The 16,090-nt window shown below is 48.7% G+C and overlaps 1 long non-coding RNA gene across 1 annotated transcript; it reads right to left on the reverse strand.

Moving 5' to 3' along the window:
* Positions 1–1,639: 1,639 nt before the first annotated feature.
* LOC138068071 (uncharacterized) lies at positions 1,640–11,481 on the reverse strand. The gene is made up of 5 exons (XR_011142673.1): positions 11,262–11,481; positions 8,588–8,722; positions 8,005–8,187; positions 2,429–2,630; positions 1,640–1,756 (listed from the first exon to the last, which is right to left on the reverse strand). It is a non-coding gene; the product is annotated as an uncharacterized lncRNA (long non-coding RNA).
* Positions 11,482–16,090: the final 4,609 nt, after the last annotated feature.

Genomic DNA, 16,090 nt, shown 5'->3' on the forward strand with positions numbered 1-16,090 from the left:
CTCCTGCCCCATGCAGAGCGCCTGCGCACCCCTCCAGCACTCCCTTTCTCAAAATCAAAGCCACATCCCTCTGCTGTCCTAAAGAGGTCTTTGTCCATTCCTGAATGCATGGTTCCCTTCCACCAAGGGCTAGGTGTAGGAGTGAGTCATGCAACAGTTTTCTTGAAGAAATCTCCTTTTTGTCATAGTCTTCAGATAGGGCCCATTTGGTTCATAGCTCAGCCTGTTTTAGCTCTAAAACTCAAGCCCTTCTGCTACCAGTTGTTTCTCTCTATCTTCTGAGAAGATCTCCAGAGGATCCTGTTCCTCTCTGAAACATCTTCCTCCTGCCTCTCTAGGTTAGTCATTTTGCTGGGTGTATCAATCCCCAGCATCCTCCTGCTATGACCCAGCTAGGAGATGAAAAGGGTCAGATCCAAAACAGGACTTGGACACCTAAAATGGGACTTCCATGGAAAATAGGTACCTAAATCCAGGATTGTGACCCGGTAAAAACCCTTCAGCAGCCATCCAGCTCTGGGGATGTCTCAGTTCCAGAAACATGGCATTTCATCTAAACATCTTTTCCCATGTGCCCCACAGCTCCGCCTGGACGCAGCCATCAGCATGGTTTTAGCTGTGGTTTGATAACCTGGTTTCTCTGACGGTGCTACCAAGAGAAACAATTTCCTGCCCCCTTCTTGCTCATTCATCCCACAGTACAGTACAGCCACCATTATATATCACACAAATCCTTACAAGTGTCTTCCCAGTTTTGTTTCTCATCCCTCAGGTAAGGGAGAAGTTGGGCACGGAACAGCTGGGACACAGAAATTAGGTGTTATCCCCCCCCATGGGCTTTCAGGCTGCGATCTCACAGGCATCACAGCAGTAACCAGGATAGGGAATTCCCATTTCCTCTTTATGCTGCTCCTGCCCACGATGTGCACTGTGCGGAGGCGTCCCTGTGGCTGCCGGCAGCCGGGCTGGCACTGCGGGGCTCCACCGCAGCAGCGACAAGCGCCTCTGCAAGCAGGAGCTCTGGCACTTTCATCTATGGGCAAAGATGTTCATGAAAGCTGGAAACTTTAAGCAAGAGCTGGAAAATATTTGCAGGAAGCAGATGCTGAATTAGCATGATCTGGGGTTTTCCCTGGAAACCTGGTTACAAAGGTCCAATCCACACCTGCCAGCGGGATCCGGGGCTCCCCCGACCTCTCTCCCACTGTCCTGTCCCCTGGAGGTTTCCCATCCCTGTCAGGGCAGGCTGAAAACACATCTGCTCCACGAAGTATAAAATATCTCGTGTGAACCACTCCTCCAGCTGAAAAATCGATGAGAAATCATTCATTAAATCTAAGTATTAGTACAGCTCCTAACTCTACCGCAAAGGAGTTGGACCGTGCAAGCAGTAACACCAATACCAGAAATTGCTTTAGTTGCGTGTACTCATGTAACAAGGATGATTATTACATGAGTAATAGTACTCCAGTCAATCAGAGAAAATTGTCTTCTGCTTAGAGACAGCTCATGAACAGAAAAAGAGGCAAAATTCATCAAATTAATTAGCTGCTAAAGAGCGCTGGCAGCTCCCGTAATACATGACAATAAAACCGGCACGGCTTGCTGCTACCATGCTTGACTCACCTTTATAAGCATCACTATTTTTCTTAATGACTGAAGAACAGGTTTCATTTGAAAGACTTATTTGAAAAGAAAGGATTCTTCTAGCACCATGTCCTTGCAGCAGCGACTTTTGATTTCTTTGGGGACACATCTTTAAAAAAATGAACCATTTATTAGAAAATTATGCATATTTTAAACCATTCTACAGAACTGAATAAAAAAAATACCTTTGTTAAACACTCATGTTAAAAAATTAGCCCTCCCTCACCCCTTCACCTGTCCCAGAGAAGGGCAGTTTTTTATTTAATACTACACGTTCTGGGACAACGTTGTATAGAGGCTGGGGACACTTGTCTTGAGCCCTGCTGAATTCCTGTTTTTTTATTGAACAGAAAATTTCCACCCTTTCTAATTCCATCAAAGGTGAAGGTGGCTAAAGTGATAGCTGGCTAAGACAGATCCTTCAGGCCCTGTTTTAGTTGCTAATAACTTTGATCAAATTTAATTCAGCCGTTTCCAGGGAAGAGCTTGGCAAGGGGAAAAAAAATGTTTTTTCCACTGTACCAATTTTGTTGGGGTGGGAACAGGATAATGTTAGAACAAAGAGGTGCAAAATTTGGTGTACAGTCCACGAAAGGATGAAGGATATGTCTTCTACTCTCCTCACAAAAATCTATCCAGATTTAACCAAATTATTAGCCTCTGAAAGGCCTTACAAATAATGCTTATGAGCGGCTTCCTAGGACCCTGGGAGTCGGTGCACGCAGTGTGCCACCCCGTGTCTGCACGGGCTCACAGACCCTTCCCTTCCCCACCAACACACCTGCAGGCGCTGGACGGACCCGTGCCGGCCCCCTGCACCGCTGCTTTTTCTTTCAGGGTTAGGGTGCGGGAATGCAGAGATGGGATGGCTCAGAAAGGGGTTGCCCCAAGCTCTCTTCTCCGTCCTCTCGTCGGGCTGGCTGAGCAGGAAAGCGCTCACCGCTCGACTCCAGCACGCTACGGCCCAGCGTTGCACCTGCAAGCTGAAATCTGGCAGCTGAGAGTTAGCCGTGCAGCCGCCCCAGGGAGAGAGAGGCCCTCCAAGGGAGGGCATGGGCTGGCACGTTTCGGGTTAGTCCATCGCTGAGTGGCATGCGGCACCGCCAGGGTGCAGGGTACCACGCGGTGCTGCCGGGCAGCCGCTGTCCCCTGTGCCGGCACACGACCCAGCCACGGCCCTGCCCCACCGCAAGCAGCTTTCGCTCTTCAGCAGCTGGTACAGGGCTGCAGGACTGCAGCGACAGCTGTACGCACTTCAATAACTACGCTCAAGAGTTTGGTTTTATTTGATGTTTTCTCATAGCCCCAGCTTTGGGGCATAGAGGATGCTGCAAGGAACTCATAGCCCCTGTTGCTGCAGGGAAAAGCACTTAAAGGCTAAACTTTACAAATCTTAACTGCCCCCAAGTTGGTCTTAAACTCAAAAATTTTGTTTAAAAAAACAGAGTGTTTTCAGAGCTGACAGTGACAGAACCTGCACAGCTCATTTGGTGCTAATGCAAACTGTCAGTTTTGGAAACACGGCAGACTTTGTCCAGCTGACACAAAAGCAGCCTCGCCTGCAAAGCACGACGCCTGCAGCCGGCCCGGCGCACAGACCCGTGCTCGCGCCGCCTCTCAGCTGCCCCAGAGGAGCTGGGATTTTCACCAGGCAAACCACGGCCACCAACGGGCACGCGAACGCAAACGCTAACCTTTACGCCGCCAAGCTATTTATGGGACATGCACCGGGGGCTGGCGGCTGGCCTAACACAGGGCTGCCCGGAGATGTAAAACATGGGGCAGGTCTTTGACCCTGCCAACTGTGCAAGGACAACTTTGCAAGCGTCCAAAGGCAGCGCTGGATATCTAATGCTTCATAGCAGGTGGGAACCTCAGCAGGTTTAAGGAACTAGTATTGTACAAACAAGAGCAGTACACATTATTCATTGTAAAGATATTACTGACTAGAGGAGTATATTTAGGTGCTGTACACTGAGAAACAGAAACCACAGCCATTCCCTGGTAAAGAACCTCGTAGCTTCCTCCTACGTGCTGCTCTTCGCACTCAGCCTGAACTGCTCCCTGCTCATCTCTGCGAGCTCTGGGACAGCTGGCAAAGCACTGAAGGCTACTGTGAGCACACAAGTACATGCAAACTCTGGAAGGCATTTACTGAATTTGTTTTTCAACACATCAAAATCTACCTTGCTCAACTTCATCATAAAAAGAAAGGCTGAAGCACGTAGCTATACATCAAGTCCTCACCACTCCCCTCACAAACAAGAGCAGAGCGCATCCAGCGAGCTGGCACTCTCCAGCTTTCTCCCGCAAGTTGCTTTTTGCACTTGCTGCAGGCCCATCTCTGCAACTCCAGGGACAGCCGAGGAAATCCCCACCGGGGTCAAACGTGCACGTATTCCCCCTGCTCAGGGTCACTGTGCTGCTGGGCTTGGTGGTAGCACGTGCACTGTCTGTGCTTAGTACAAGAAGAAAAGGAGATTCAGAAAGATTTACCAAGGGTGATAAAGCTGTGGTGGGGATGGACTCCTCTGTCCCTGCAGCAGTGCTGCCCTGGTTGGATGCCTCAGGGGAAACTCACCCCGCGCCTCTGCCTGGCTTTTCAAAGGCTCTTCCCTGCACCTTGCAGAAGGCGCGCAAGCTCCGGCGGTGAGCCTCACCGTGACCTTGCACGGCACTACCTGGGTGCCAGCCAGAATATGCTCCCTTTCTCTTTTAAGGAGGACTTGGCTAGCCTCTCTCAGGGCAGAGATGGGACTGAGAAGCGGTCCTGCTCCTTCCCTTTCTGTGGAGGATGGAGAGCGCAGCCCCTTCCCGGGGTGGGGGAACAAGCCCTTTACCACCCAAAGTGCAGCCAGTGGCACGCCGCAGCCCTAGCAGCCTGATCAGGCGGCGCTGCCGCCAGCTCCTGCCAGCTGCCTCGCTCCACTGGAGCACATCACGCTTCCCGGAGGACGACATCTTTCCGGCAGCGGCAGAGGCACGAGCAGTGCTGGAGCACGAGCGCTTGCCCTCAGCGAATCAACAGAGCGTGGCACAACAAGGCCGAGCATGTTGAGGCCCACCAGCCCTGCAGCTGGGAACTTGCACTCCCCACATCCAACTTCGGAAAGCTGCCCAGCTCTTGGACCCCAAAACTCTGTGCGACTTCTGTGTGCGTGCCCAAAGCCAAACACAAACAGTCTTAAATGCCGGTGACGTTGGTGGGGAAAGAAGATGTGAAAGGATTGCCATGGATCCCAAAGGAAACACGTTTAACCAGTCTGGACTGGTATGGTCAACACACGCTCTGGCAGTGGGCCGGGCTGCGCTCTTACTTTGATCTGAGCGATCTGGAGGAATGTCACCCACAAAGTGGCATGACACTAACAAGGATGATGTTATAATAGGCCCTGAATAACCTCAAGCCTAGCTTCGATGCTGAGTCCATCGTGACTAAAAAGGTCACAGCAGGATTTCGTTCTTACATGCAAACAGTATTCCTGATAGTGCAATGAACAGTTTATAGGCACAGAGGAGAACTTGCTAGTGAAAGACAAAGAAATGCCAAGTCTTCCCATATTCCAGCTAAATTTCAGTTCTGAAATGCTAGGAATATTAAGCCTCTGTGCTAATTTGCCATCAGTTTGCAGTAAAGACTCTGCCACTCTTGTTTGCAAGCGCTCTGAAGCTGTGCAGTGGAGGCTGGAGTATGTGTCCGGGAAATCATTTTCAAAATGAGTGTCCAGATTCTCTGAACACTGACAGTTGCTCATGAATTTGGAAATACCTCATGGAACGTGTACACATGCTGGAAGAAATATTCTTAGAGGTAATGTTAATCGTAGCTGGTCTCTTTGCTTTGTAATTCTGCTTCTAAAAAGGTTAAAGCAAAACAAGAAGCATGTTATATTCAGTGTGGTACACACCAAACTCATACGCAGTTGTGGCTTGGAAATTCTCTTTTTGTCCTGCTTGATACATGGCTACAAGAGTATCTTAATTTACAACTGAGGCTCCTACATGCAAAAACTATTAACAACAACAACAACAACCACTACCTCTGTCATCCAGTGTTTTCTGTTTTGATTACAGAGGGCAATAATTTGTCTTTTCTTCAATATCCCATCAGGTCCACACAGTAAGCAAAACCAGACTGGCAAACACGCTGAACAAACCGAATCACGTGTGGCAGTACACAGTCATTTTAACGAAAAGCTTCTCAGCCTTAACCTGAAAAACCTGGGGTGCAGGCTTGGCTGTGGATCATTTCCCACAAGGCCATCTGCAAAACCTTTAAGACCTTTCAGGATTTTCCACGCTGTGTCCCACAACAGTCATAAATACTGAAAGATTATGAGAGAACGGAGCCCCCAGGGCCATGGAAACTTCTCAGGAAGAACACACAGCCGGTCTGGGAATGGGGAAAAAAGAGGGGCTGACGAATTTTTCTTCTATGAGGTAAGACAGGAAGCGGCTCATTGGCGGTGACCCTTGTAGCACGTATCGCTCCATTTTTCTATTTGTTTCATCGCCTCTAATTCCCCTTGAAGAGCATCGTGGCCTAGCTCCCAAGCCAGCAGGGAGGCCCTCAGGCCGAAACGTAGCCCTGGAGGCTGCCAGCACCCCTGGGGACGACAGTTGTGCTTAGGCTGTGCCCTGCCCACCGGGCAGCTTCATCTTCATGCCCAGCTCCTGGGCTAGGAGAGGGAGTTTCGGGGAAGAAGTTAAGAGTAGAGAAGCTGTAAGCAGCTGGAAATCCAAAATTGGATTCCTCCTCCATTTCTATCATACTAGGTTGTTTAGTTGCCTTCAGGAACCCAGTTGTGATCACAGATTTCAGTTCTCCCAAAGGCAGCACAGTTCAACAACAGGATGAATGAGGTGAGAACTGGTTTATAGCCCTGACGCTGCAAAAACTAGATGTATGTTGAACAGAGCACAGAGAAACTGTCCCACCAGATTACCCAGCTGCCTGAATGTAAGCACAGTTATGTAGCTTGCAGATTCAGGACCTGTATTTGTATACTTCAGTAATCAAGCGAGACATCAGAAGTAATCAGGACACCTACTACAGGCTAGATTTTTCTGTCACTACATGTTAAACCTTGGGTATTTTTTTTCTTACTGCAATTTTACTTTTTAAAAACTAAACATTTTTTGACATGCAGGCTCAAGAAATATCATGTTCTGACCTCTATGAAACAACAAGAGGCCTATCTAACCGGATCTGATGTCAAGCAACTGGAGCCCACATCCATCCATTGCTTTCAGCACTGCTATCCCTGGCTGGATATTCCCTGCTCTTTTAATTTTTTTTCTTTTAATTGCAGGTCAAGCACCCATAGATAAGCAGATGATGCACAGCTTAATTTGCTGAGCCTCTGTTTCTAGTCTTGCCAAATTGTTTGGCAGATGCTCAGCAGCTGGAGGCCAGCCAGTTCACCAAACTTACATCCTAACAATGCTGAATTACAACTGGTTGGACCTGATCATCTCACACATGATGTTGAGCCTCTGTTTGCTTTGACTTTATCTTCGTAATTGCCTTGTCTCTTGTTAAGTGTGAGGGCTATTCTTAACTCACAGTTTTCATTAGAAAGCAAGTTGGAGTTCTTTCTAAACTAGCACGGCAATGGGCAATGCTCTCCTTGCACTGTGCAAATCCATAGATATTTCTGCACCAGCAGAGTCGTCACAGGGAGTCGCACTTCCTCCAGGGCCCAGGGCACCCTTTCTTCCTCTCCAAGCACACCTTCCTGCCCTGCCATCGCCTCCAGAGCTGTGGGAGGCACTGCGGTTCTTGGGGCAGTCCCATCACCCTGCATGGCTTCAGGCACACGGGGCAAAGAGGCAAGGGGAGCCACAGCCCTGCAGGAGCCCGCAGCCGCAGGACAACATTATCCACCCCAGCTCCCACGGGGGTTACCTGTCCCACACAACGCAACACATGCCCGGCCACCCGCTGACCCAGCTCAGCCAGCAGAGCAGACATCTCCCCCACCACGGCCTCTGTCACGTGGGCTGCCCCCACAGCAGAGGGCTGGCATAAGCACTATCAGCGGAAATCACCAGGGCAGCCTGCACAGCCGACATGAACCCTTGAGAAACACCATAACTTAGCTGAGGTCTCTGGGGAGACGGGCATGGCTGCGTGACCACGGGCCCCACAGGCGTAGGAGCCAGGCAATAAGGCAATGCTGCGATTGGACAAAATTGTATTGATTCTGTTAGTGCTGCTGTGCAGTAAATGAGCAAACAAGTGACCATACACACAGTCTGCGCCTGGAGCCTAATTTAGACGTTCTGAGGTTTTACTGGTTTGGGGGTTTTCCATTTCTTGTGAGGCCTGATTTTCCAAGAAACGTTACCACCTACCTTCCTGTTGTTGACTCCCTCACAAGGCACATCTGACAGCCAACAACATCAGTGCCTAGGGTAACCAGCCACTTGAGAAAATCCTGGCAGACCTCCTTCCCCATCAGCATTGCCTGGTCCATGGCCAACAACTGCCGGGATGTGTAACTACAGACCTGGTGGGGTGACTGCGAGAACCAGCCCCTGCAGGAGTGCCAGAAGAGACAGGTGGAAAAGAAGCGTCAGTTGCCAGAAAGCGGTACACGTGCACAGACTGAGCTGGATCGGAGAAAGAGAAGGAAACCTGCTAGACGGTATTTATCAAGAAAAATTAGAGCCAACCTACTAACAAGCAGCTTCCAACAACCAAAAGCCAGACACACCACCTCTCTCTGTACAGAGAAGTTTTATATTCCATAGAAGTGCTTTGCTTAAAAAATGCAGTGGATTATGCCAGGTTTGGGCAAACGGCCGGAAGATGGTGCTGCAGATGCATGTAAAGCAGCTCGCTCTGCAGCCCGCCGCCCTGACCTCCAGATCCCACAGTGGTGACTGGGACCAGTCCCTCAGTGCGGCACTTCTGCAGCTACCTCCCTATGCTTACCTGGCTTACTGCAAGTCCCTGTTCCCTTGCAGCTGCACGTCAGGGGCGAAGGCAGGACTGGCTCCCGGGTGGGTTGCCACCGGTTCCTGTATTGCAGTGTGGGGTCCAGCTCTGGAGGAAGGGTCTGCATCCAACCTGAATTTGAGCATTTTTGCAAGAATTAGCAATGCAGTTCTGCTAGTGCCCTCTTAACTACAACTGGAGAGAAGGAACTCCCCCCTTCCTGGCTGAGCTTGCCAGGAATTTGGATGAGGACCACGTGGATAGCATGGGTGAGGAAACATGAAGAAATCCCTAGAACAGACCTCGCTCTGCCGTTTTGACAGTCATTGTGCAGAGCCCTGTTTTCAAAACAAACGACTGTGCAAAGGACAGGCCACTGTATCCTTCATACTTCAACAGTCATTGTTTAAAAACACGCTGTTTAATAAGACATTTCTGCTAAGCCAGAAAAATATGGGGGAGGAATTGCAGTGGCTATTTAAACAAAATACCCTCCAAGAAACAAAAACAGCGAAAAAGTGACCTTCCTGGATGACAAGAGGTAAATAACGCCCCAGGTTGACCTTTAAAGAAATGGACTTACTGAGACAACGACAGATGTAGTTTCCATGTCCCTAACTGAGCACGTTCTGACACAATGGAGCCCTTTCCACTGACCACTTCCTGCATACACAAAAATAATCAACTTTCTGGGCCCTTGGTTGGTCAGGTTGCTACATTTTGTGGCAGGCCCTTCAGCCTGTTTCATTTCAAGGGGGTTCACTCTTTTTGTGGAAATAAAAGAAGTCACTCCTCCATTTTTCCCTTTTCCAGACCTACGTTTCGTTCCGTTAAAGATTCCCACGCACACCGCCCGGGGTCTGGAGAGCCTCACCGAGCCGACGGGGGCATGGCACAGCCAGTGCTAGAAGGTGCATTTAGCCACATAGCTTGCAAATACATAGGGAGCATTTATGTGGCAGCTGCCCGGGTGAGACAGAAGCTGTTCTGGGGGAAATCAGTTACATTTGGACGTGCTCTGTGTTCCTCCTAGACTCTGCAGTGCTCCTCACAAGGCAATAAGACCAGGTTTATGGTCTGTCTGCACTGAAGTCTAAAATAGCTGGTATCGTCACCAGCACAGAAGTGGTGTATAAATGGCAGAGAGAACTGCAGAAACATTTTTATTGCCCAGGTCATTATGTACCAATTTGTTCTGCCCATAGAAACACGAGGAAAGTGGAATCGCTCTACGTATCAAAGTTCATCTGAAACTTCACGTCACCAAAATGTGAAACGAGCCGAAGGTAAAGGGTCAGGCTCAGTTCTCCAGGAGCAGCCAGCTCTGAAGGCGGGGTCAGAAGTTGCCCACTGCCTGTTGCTGGGGGATCCACGAAAGAGGAAAGGTGTGCCTGAGGGACAGTCGAGCTCTGTACTTCTCAAAAGAAGAAAATATTTTCTTTTGGAATTTGCTCTGATTTTTGTGGCTGATTTTTAATGGCAGTCTTAGATTCCTGGCTTTTATCTCCTCATGCCAATGCTGGGAGAGTTGCAAGCACAACTCTAAGGATGTGTTTTTAATCAGATATGCTGCTTGCTCCTTCCCACGCTATCTGTTCACGATACTTTTGAAATAAAAGGTGATAGTTCCCTTGAAAGCAGAAGTAGCGCAGGGGCCACTAGTGATTTTGTCACCAGCAGCAGCTGGTGGGTGTCGCAGGGGCCGGGCCTGGGGGCATCGGCGGGAGCCCCACAGGGACCAAGGCAGGGACCTGTGGGCCGCTAGAGGGGATCCTGGGGCTGGGCCAGGCCGTGGACACCCTGCACAGCGGTGGCAGAGACGGGGGGGATACACTCCTCTGTCTCCAGAGAGCCTTGAAAGTCCTCAGGGCAGAGGGGGATGTGTCCCAGGTGCAGCTAAACCTGCAGGAGCTGGTCGCCAGTGCCCCACTGCCGCGTACAGCGCCTGCCGCCCGGCACCCGGAACAAGCATGCTGCAGGCCTGCAAGGGGTCGGTGTCAGAGAGGAGCCAGTGGGCCAGGCAAAGGCAAAGCAGGCTTTTGGGATGCCAAATGCCCCCTTGTAGCCAGGCTGATTCCTGTATTGCGATGCAGTGGGCCAGTGCCCTTGACTACTTTGCCTCTACTTTACTTCTTTGTGTATGAGCAAGACTCTATAGGCTCTGATTCAGCAAGGTGTCCAAGCATGTATCTCCCTTTAACCATGGCAGCAGTCCTGCAGGACTGCTCATAAACTAAGAGAGAGGTATTTTGTTAAGCAGTTTGCTGAATTAGCAGTCTAGGGAATTACTGTGAAGTGCTCTTAAGCAGCATCAAAAAAAGCAAGCAAGAAAGAGGATAAAAGCAGGACGCTTCAGGTCACCAGCTCTTGGGTTGCTATCCATCAAAACAGGTCCACTGAACTCAGCGCAGTTAACATGATTACAACAGTTTTGGTCCTGGATAGCTATTTTTCACAAAGCATGAAGGAAGTGAGTACAAAGAAGAGTTTGCAGAGGCTTTGCCGTAGTTGCAGGAGATGGTGATTCAACTACCAGCGTGTTACCTCTGCCAGTTCCAGTGAAGGAGTTAGTACTAGATAAACTATGATGTAGACACTATGTAAACAAGCTATTTGGCAAGTGCATGCAGTATCAATCATCCAAACAGCTTTTTGGAGAACGCAGCATTACCATCTGAAGGGCTTTTCAGTCCTGCAGGGCTCCAAGCACCGCTGCAGCATACTGAGCGCCTTTGTCCCAAGGACCAGGCAGCCTACAAAACCGATCCCGCGCTGACGGACTCCAGCTCTTCTTGTTCATTCGTGTCAGCTCTGCCAGAGACCGCCTCACTGAGAGAAGTGAGCTTACAGGTCCCGCTATGGATAACGTCCTCAGGCCTTAATCCAAGAGCCAGTCTGTTAAAATTAACAGGGAGCCGGAATAAGACGCTGCTCTTTTCTCAGTCAGATCACATTTTTATAGGGCAGGTCAAAACTGACCCTGGAAACTTTGCCAGTGTCTTTGAAAACAAGATGCCTATGTTTCTGGTCATTATATATGTATTTTTTTAAAGCTGCTTTCAAATAAATGTCACTGCTTCTTTCAAATATACTGCAATACTTATTACTGCAATGAGCATTAAACTCAGTGCTTCATTGCCAAGTCTCTTCCCTTTCATTCCCTCCCTTTCAATGCTCCATATATACATTAGACAAAATTAAAGATAAAAATAAATGAAATTAACTTAAATTCATATTCTGTCCCAAAATAACTTACCTGCTATTCATAGAGGCAACAGCAAAGATTACTATAACTAAAAGGGATGCATGAAAAACATGTTCTGTTTTCATGTGACTAACTGCATTCCTGTACTGCCCACAGCACCAGTTTCACTGTATCCACACCATAGTCAGCCTTCCTTGTTTTTCATGTAGGGACTTTCCTGCAGGCAGAGGAGAAAAAAAAAAAAGCATGTAGTAAATTGGAAAACATTGTTACAGGACCACAGAAACAAAACAGAGCTTTTGATTGCCAGGGTAGTTCCTATAACAATTTATTTTGAAGCTGATTTCTTTGTGGAGAAAGTGTGCTGAACAGGAGTCTATTTACTCATGCAAATATCACTCTTGTGTTATTTTACATTTCCACGTGGTTATTAGATAGGACTAGGTTTGTTCTTGCTTTTTACTGAAAGCTTATCTGGGCCTGGCTGTCAGCGGGGGGCCGAGCACAGGGTTCCTGCTCTGCAGCCGGCACGGCACGCACCACTGCATGAGCCCAGCCTCACGTGGGGTTGGCGCACGGCACGGGATTTACCGTCAGGGCTGCTGAGGCTTCGGCTTCGAGGGAAGCAGGAACAAGCCTCCCTCATATAAGGATTAATTATTAGTCTTCATGGCAGCATTGCAGGGCCTCAGCCAGGCTGAGGCCTGCGTGTGCAGAGCACGCAAAGAACGGAGCCCAAACGGTAGTCTCTGCCCCAGGGACCGCGAGGGTAAGGTTTCTGCACAGACGTAGCTACAGTTCCTTGTTCTGATGGAGTGAGAAGCAGCCAACAGCAGTACCTGCAACCACAAGGCTGGCTGCTCACTAACTGCCTGTTCCCTGTGGACCCCTAACACAGAAAGACCACAGTTAATTTGCAGCAATTTTTATATCAGTAGTTGTACTTACCTCCTGCAAAAGGTGGAAAAAAACAAGACTTTCTTAGCCAAACCCACTGAGGACAAAAAAAAACATGCTCTTTCCTTACGTGTCAAGAGACAAGCCCAGCAGCGCTTTTCCAGCTTGTTGCACAGCGAGCGGGGGACACGGGCACCCTCTCCCACCCTGGCTTTCACCCTCTCCCACCCTGGCTTTCACGCCCTCGCAGGACCAGACGCAAGGCACCTGTCACAGCTGATCAAACCAACCGCGTGGCCAGCAGGAAAGGAGTCATAACAACGCTTGATAAGAGCGATTCATGCACGCTTACCCTTGCTGGATACTGAATTATCCCTAACGAAGCACCCTTGATCTAACAGCTTCTTCCTGAGCACACGTCAGGAACTAGCTCCTCTGTGCTCTGAACACAATTGGTTGTCCTTTTCTCTTTGACATCTTATCCTCTTTCATGTTACCATCCTCCCCAACTCTTCCTTTACTGCTGATGCTTCTTCAGTATCGCAAAGATGTGTCCTTTGCTGTTAATCCCCACAGCTGAATCTTATATTACACATTGACTTCCTGGCTTCTTCAGCAACACATTACTCACTTTCTGGTCTCCCAAGGTGTCTCATATCTCATCATTTTCCAGACTGTAAAATACACCCTGTTCTTTATTAGGGGCTGCGGGAAAGTGGAGTTAAGGAATCTGCAAAGGCAGATGAACACAGGGTAGGAAGGATCCCTTCTTCTTCATCCTCAGTCAAAAACATGTGTGGAGCCTGAATGATACCCATCAGTATTCCCAAATACAGTAATCACCAAGACTGCCACAGAAAACAAAACTGGAGAAAACTGAAGCAGGAACACATTTAGGGCTACGCTGATTCCCACATACCTCAGTGGAACTCTTCAGGCCAAAACCTATTCTCTGATATAACTATACAGGCTGCAATCTTGTCTTTTAGACTGGAAGCTGGTGACATACTCCCTATCTGACTCTTGGATAGCTCTAACCACAGTCTACAGTAGCAGTGATGCATAAATAGCTACTAGATGCTACTAGCATCTCCTTTTATGATTTTTGAACCAACTTCTACCAAACTTTAGCCTCAAACTTCTGCAGAAGTGAGGTTTCATGGCATAAACCTCTGTTCTGAAGCGAGTGATTCAGTAGAAAAACCCTGGAAGGGGGGTGAGTGGAAAGGGAATGCAAATTTCCATATACACGAATCCACCTGAGCTGACTAAGCAGGAGTGGCACAGAGGCTCCTTCTTCGTGCTCTTTGCTCTCCTTGTGCCGGCTCCCGTGATAGTTTGGCCCTCGGTTATAGTTGCACAACGCAAGCAGCACACAGAGATACGCTTCCTTGGCCATCAGTCTTCCCGTTTGTTTTTAAGCTGGTGTGGCCGTTCCTGCAGCCTTCCCTGTGTTCCTCTCTGCCTAATGAGAGGGAGGCGCTGGCAGAGCAAAGATTGCTGTAAGAAGCAAAAATAACAGTCTCCTAGCAGGTTTCAGGTTTCACTAAGCAGCACCGGTTTCTGCTGCCTTGAATTAACAAGTACTAAAACCTGCTAGAACCTTAACTCCTTGTTCCCTGATGGGAACAGAGGCTTCTGGAGTCTGTACAGGTACAGCCTATTTCTGCTGAAAAACAAAACAAAACAAAACAAAAACCCATGTATTTAGTAAGATGGGATGTCTGTGAAACACTCCCAGGGCTCCTGCTTATATTATCTATTTGCAGTGTTTTTGTGGAACATCACTGCTGTCTAGATATCATTGAGACTGCTGTAATGAAAATACAGGCACCGGCAAGTAAAACCCCATGGCTCCAAGGGAACACAGCACCATTCTACAGAGGTTTTTTTCCATAAAACCAGTCTGATCCACTTGTACCTATTAGGTCTTGTGGGGAATGCACTGTTCCCTATTAAGTCTAGCTCCTGCTAGATGCACGCTGCTTGCTGAACTTTCAAAGGCAGGCACACTGCCAGGTTTCTACAAGCTTTCTTGGCAGCACCAAGAGCAGGCACTTTTTTTGCATGGCTCAGAGTAGTCCAGACAAAACACCCTTCCCTGGCCTGCTCACTATTCCCAACATGTACTTCAGCGCCAGTTTGTTTTCTCCCAGAGTGGAGCAAATTTGATAATCCAGCTGAATGTGCCGCACATGGGTTGCAGCCCGGAAAGCAGCACCCTAGAGAGGCTTTTCAGACACATGTTGTGGGGAGCTGTGAATCAGAAGCAACATTTGGTTTTGGCCACAGATGAAAACGTTCACTGATACAAAGTGGATTCTTTCCTAATTTCGCGTCAATCTGTTTCTGTAACTGCTCAGCAGAGCAGCGTGGTGCCAAAACTGAAACTGCCCCGGACTGGCAGGAGACAGGTGAGTTCTTTCTTCCCTTTCAGCAATGTCTTGGTACTGCTGAAGAGAGCAGAAAATGTGCTGACTAGAGGTGTACTGTTGCAGGGAGGGCTGGGGTTCTCTTCTCACCAGGCCTCTTCTCACCAGGCCTCTTCTCAACAGGCCAAGCTCCATGGGATTCCAGCTCCCCTCGCCTTTGGGAAAGTTAATCCCCAGATTACAAGTTTGCAGCCTGCCTTGAGGTGCGGGTGGCAAGAGACCCAGGTTATCCCTAGTATAGGTGTCGTGCACCACAACATTTCTCATTTTATGTCTCCCTAATATGTGTTAGCTGCAGACTGTTATAGAGAAGATAAGCAGTGTTCACTCACACAGCCTTTCCCATTGCTCTCTTGTCTTCCATCTCTGCAGATAAAAGCCTGGAGGTATAATAGTTTATTTTCTGCATACAGAAGCACAACAAGAGTCCAGTGCTGCATTAAACAATAAGACCAACTTGCCTAGCATAATATAAAATCATCAGCATCTCTTTCTCCTTGAGCCCTTCTCACTCACTCTTCTGATGCCAGGATTTAGGCTGTCAAGAACAGGACCTCCCATAGTAACTCTCCACTTGCAGTTGGTTAGTGCAAGGAAATCTGTTCCCAGGGGCCCAGAGTTAAGAAAGTGCCAGTAATTAACTGGCAGCTGCAGCTTTACTTCTTGCCACCTACATCTGCACAAACAAAACCACAGCAGCCATGGAAAGGGTACCAGGAAGTGCGGATTTTGTTTAGCTTAGAAAGTTCACTCACTCGCACCTGCCAGGAAATGAGACTCACCTACTGCCAAGAAAGTCCTGTTCTTGCTCTGTGACATTGTAAAACACCACTTCTGAAATTGCTGTGCAGTTTGAGAAGTGATACTTTTCTGCAAGCGGAAGCACTTTTCACAAACCTTGCTGCTAAACAGCTTTGGCTGGCAGTTCATCATACTGGCAGCAATCACTGCAGGACCGATATGTGC

Source organism: Struthio camelus, chromosome 8, assembly GCF_040807025.1.
Source record: "Struthio camelus isolate bStrCam1 chromosome 8, bStrCam1.hap1, whole genome shotgun sequence".
NCBI classification, from domain to species: Eukaryota; Metazoa; Chordata; class Aves; order Struthioniformes; family Struthionidae; genus Struthio; species Struthio camelus.